This window comes from Sinocyclocheilus grahami, unplaced genomic scaffold, assembly GCF_001515645.1.
Source record: "Sinocyclocheilus grahami isolate Dianchi unplaced genomic scaffold, SAMN03320097.WGS_v1.1 scaffold869.1, whole genome shotgun sequence".
Lineage (NCBI taxonomy): Eukaryota > Metazoa > Chordata > Actinopteri > Cypriniformes > Cyprinidae > Sinocyclocheilus > Sinocyclocheilus grahami.
Window position 1 is genome coordinate 317,782 of NW_015506048.1, and position 4,744 is coordinate 322,525.

A 4,744-nucleotide genomic window follows, 5' to 3' on the forward strand; every position below is an offset into this window, starting at 1 on the left:
CATCCTCTGCCCCACTAGCCTGCATGCCAAAGCCATAAACAAAATTTTTAAATATCCAACTCACTTTGCAACTTAAAATAGTCTATGAACTCTATAAAATATATCTCTAAAATACGTCTTTGCAGAATACATTTGAGACCGCTCTGCCGGGCTCCCTCATCCCTTCGGCTACAACTTGGTCAGTCGTTGACCATCTGCCGCCTCAGAACTCCACTCCTTCTGCTGCACCTTGTCCCTCCGTCCCTCTGGCTCTGTCAGGTTCCACCTTCCCTTTGGCCTTTACCTTGGTCCTCAGTCGCTCCTTGGTCACCGGAGCCATTTGCTCCGCCTTGGCCCTCCGGATCCTCTGCGTCGCCCTGGCTCGTCGGCTCTCCGTCTCGGGCTCCTCCGCCGCCGTCGTTCGGCCCACTGGAGTTGTCAGCCCTTCCTCCACCTTGGCTCCGCTCTCCTTCAGGCTCCACCGTCGGTCGCCTTCATCGCTGCGGCCTGGGTCCTGCCTGGCTCCTCCAGCTCAAAGTCCTTCCTGTCTTTTCCCTGGCTCCTCCCTCCATCTGATCTGCCCTGGCTCCTCCTGTTTTCTCCATGGCTCCTCCCTCCATTGTCTCCTTCCTGGACTCTGTCTGTCATCCTCCTCCCGGGAGTCCGTCCTCCGCCCGAACCTCCACCTATACTGTCTGCCTACCTTCCTGCCAGCCCTTTGCCATCCCCTGTCACCATCCCACATCCGCTCCTTTGTCCTCCTTCTTAGTCCCCTTCTGTCCTTCCCTTTGTTTTCTGCGGCGCGAGGTCATGTCTTCCAGGAGGGGGGCGAACTGTCACACATATGAACTGTTTTGTAGTGCTTTCAATCCTCATGTGTTCTGTGACCCAGTTTTTTCCCATGTTTGATTATGTTCACCTGTGTCCTCATTAGTTGATCCTCCTCACCTGTCTGTCCCTCATTAGCACCCCTACTTTAGTTCTAGTCTGTTCGGTTGTCCCTTGTCTGGTACTGTGAATGTTCCCTACGTGTGTCTCCTGCCTGCCTTTTGTGAATTACCCTCTTGTGGATTATTAAAAGACTTTTTGCCTTCATCTTCTTTGTGCGTGTGTTTATCTTAGACACCTTTTGCATGACAGTAGCTACTGTAGCTTTGAGGGGGTTTTTTTCCTTCAGAAACTGTGGTACTTTTTCTCAAAGTAGCTTGTTTCTCCATTTAATCTTTCAAATGCTCAAAATAGCTAATGTCTTTTTTTTTTTTAAATGAGTGAATTTTTTTTTCAATAAACCTTCTTGTTAATTTTATTTATTTTTAAAATAATGTTAATCTTGGTAGTCAGTAATTCGCGCCACAAAGCATATTTATCCAAATGTGTATCCATGTTGCAAGTGAACACACATTTAATGTCATCTGTGTTGTATTTTCTCTAACCTTGCATAGTTTTATGGTCTACAAGGATAAGGACATGTCTCTTAAAAGGGGCTTACACACCGCGTAATTCTAGGAACTTAGTTCTAGGAACTAGCCAGCGGGCGGTTCCTAGAGAACTAATTTCTCCCTCAGGCCATTTTCCTGGTTACAGTCGCACTGGCAGCGAAGTCTTTATGTGCGGCATTTACATAGGTCAACAACCGGTGAATGGAGGATCCCATGATCGGAGCTGGTTTTGTTGTGTGTTTTAGGTTGGAATGTAAAAGCACAATTTACATTACCGAAATCTTCTATGACAACTTGCCGTGTTACATATCGAGGCTGAGAAAAGAACACAACACTGCAGACAACCGGTAAATGCCATTATCACTGTTTTCCAGGTTCATGGAGTAAGTATTTTTACATTGCTTTTTAAAAACGCCGGGTAGCCGGTGTTTCGTATGCGTTTGACCAGTCAGCGTACACTAACATCACTGGTAGTTCCTATAGAACTGTTTTAAACCCTACTCCTGAAGTAGGAGCTAATTTAGTTCCTCCAAATGGAACTAAAACCGTTCCTAGTTCCTGCAGTGCGAACACGCCAAAAAGCGGGTACTTCCGCCAATAGTTCTAGGAACTATGACAAGGTTCCTCTGGTGCGAAAGCCCCTAATCTGTCCTTGGTATCTGCACAATTTGCCTAGGTTCTACCAAGTGATAGATGAATTTGAATGAAAAGACATTTGGGAATAATTTGGAATAGCATTTCTCTCATTTAAAAGTTGATAAGCTTACAGAATTATATGGTTTGGGGGCAGTCATGGCCTAATGGTTAGAGACTCAGACTTTAACCCAAAGGTTGCAGGTTCGAGTCTCAGGTCTGGCAGGAATTGTCGGTGAGGGGAGTGAATAACCAGCACTCTCTTCCACCCTCAATACCATGACTGAGGTGAGACCCTTGAGCAAGGCACCAAACCCCCGACTGCTCCTTGGGCACTGCAGCAATATAGCTGCCCACTGCTCCGGGTGTGTTCACTACGGTGTGTGTGCGCTTGGATGGGTTAAATGCAGAGCACAAATTCCGAGTATGGGTTGCCTCACTTCACTTCATTATTTTACTTACATTTGATTATAGTTTTTTCCCCCCTGCTGTCAATGAACATAACCCAAAATTTTGGGTTGCAACTCCCTAGATGAGAACCACTGCCTCTGAACAATACAAATAATTATAATATTTTGAGATCAACCCTGACAGACTCTTAATGTTGTAGACAAACAGATTAGGCATTATTGAACTGACAACAAAATGTCCAGCGTTGCTTGATAACAACATAGTTATACATCATTCCACTACTTTCAGTTACAGATGTCTCACTTTCTGAGAATGTCAACTCTGAACTGGATGAGATCTCCAAGGTATAGTGACATTTCTGTGTATTTGTGACAGTTTTTGTAGTTTTTTTGTTTTGCAGAGATCAAAATTAGAGAATAACCCACTATTTCCTAAATTTCAGGGTCCTAAATTTTACTGCTTAGTCCTATTTGAACTTGTTCTAACAGGAGTAGAAGGGCAGTTTAAGCATATTTCATAAACTAAATGTATTCTGAAGCACAGTATAAAAAAACAAATTAAATATTAAAAAAATAACTTATCAAAATTAGAAAACACTTACATATACTTCCCATTTATTGGTGTTAATCTGGCACCTAGTGCTATTTTTCTTAATTATAGGACAAACCCTATTTAACTGGCAGCATTCCTCTAATTTTCACTGAGATTGCAAGATGGCAGGCTGCTTTAAGGGGACAAACCATGCGACAGCAGGTTGTAGTGAATAAAGGCCAAAGGGATGACCCTTTCAGCCATTGCAAGAGAAGCTGGTCATTCCAAATCTGTGATTTCTAGAATATTGCAGGTGTACATTGACCCTAATTCATTCAAGTCCCCCCAAAAAAGGCTGGTCGTTGGGGAACCGATGAAGAGTCATTTCAACACTGCAGCTGGAATTGCTCTCCAGTTCAGTGCTGAACAGACTAAGGATCTGTCTCAGGATGTTTAAGAGAAGTTGGACTGAAAACGGACTCTGCAGTGTCCTTTCATCAGCAGAGAGAATCAAAAGTCTAGACCAGGGGTGTCAAACTCATTTACGGTTGAGGGCCGGATCGGAGAAAATGTCCCCTTGTGCGGGCCGAATTACCTTTTGTTAAACCTTAGTTTGCTCACAATTACATTAATATTAACCATACAAACTACTATATAATTAAAATAAAAAAATTTTTTTAAAGATGATGCTTGGTTATTTTAGGGGTGTGCAATGTTGACACAAAATGTCTTTTTTTTTTGATGGTGATAATTACAAGTGTGTTTTTAAGCCTGTCATGGATAAATAAATATGACACTAAAGCCGCCAGTAGGTGGCAGCAAGTCTCCATCTTAATGAGTGATCCATTGACTCATTCATTCAAAACGGCTGATTCGTTTAGAAACCAAGCTAGTGATTGTCTTTATGAATGGGCCACTGAATCATTGACTCAAATAATTTGTTCAAAAACACAGATTAATTCAGTAACAAAATACATAGTGCTGCCTCGGAGACACACAATTGGTCTTACTTTGGCTTTGTTAACTTTTTCTTGCCAAAACAGAGATAAACAGACAGCATTGTGACTAATATAACACACTTAATACTAGCGTCCTGTTTGTTGAGCTGTTATATAAAATCAATTCATTTGCGATCGCGCTGACATTCGGGAAAGCAACACTCTTGATATAGTTAGACATTACTTAACTATCACGACATAAATATTAAAAACTAAATTTCTTACAGGGCATTTTATTTTTGCCCCCATATATTGAATTATATTGTAAACTGATATCCTTCATCCGGCACTGAAAAACTCTCATGATGTGTTTGTTTGTTTGTTTTTTTGCAAAGTTACAAAATGTCAGCTCGCACATCATTAAAACAACAGTTAGGATGTTAGTACACAATAAATATCACACACTCCTCGCTCATTTACTGTCTCCATGCGAAGCTGTCCAGTGTGTCACAGTGTCGTTTAATATTGCACACATTTACCACAGCCACGAGTTGAGATTACTTTCTTTCCATTTCTCCTTAAATAGCCTGTCCGCCCTTCCAGGTCAAATTTCTTCTTTTGGACATGTTTAAAATCACCAGAAAATTGCCCCACAAGCATCAGTTACAACGCAGCTATCATATTATCCTCGTGCTGCTGGAGATTCTGGCGCCACTTTAAAACGCGCATGTTAGGTGTCCCGAATCCCGAGGCGTAATATCAACGTAAATAAATGAGCCATTTGTTCCGCTTTAAATTCAAAGTTAAATATTG

At 42.1% G+C, this 4,744-nt stretch overlaps 1 protein-coding gene across 1 annotated transcript in view; it reads left to right on the forward strand.

The window, feature by feature from the left end:
* The first annotated feature begins 2,754 nt into the window (after window positions 1-2,754).
* Window positions 2,755-4,744, forward strand: part of LOC107563347 (SH3 and cysteine-rich domain-containing protein 2-like) — a 22,378-nt gene continuing 20,388 nt past the window's right edge. The window contains exon 1 of the mRNA XM_016248202.1: window positions 2,755-2,806. The gene's annotated coding sequence lies outside the window, so the exon portion shown is untranslated. The remainder of the gene's footprint in view (window positions 2,807-4,744) is intronic.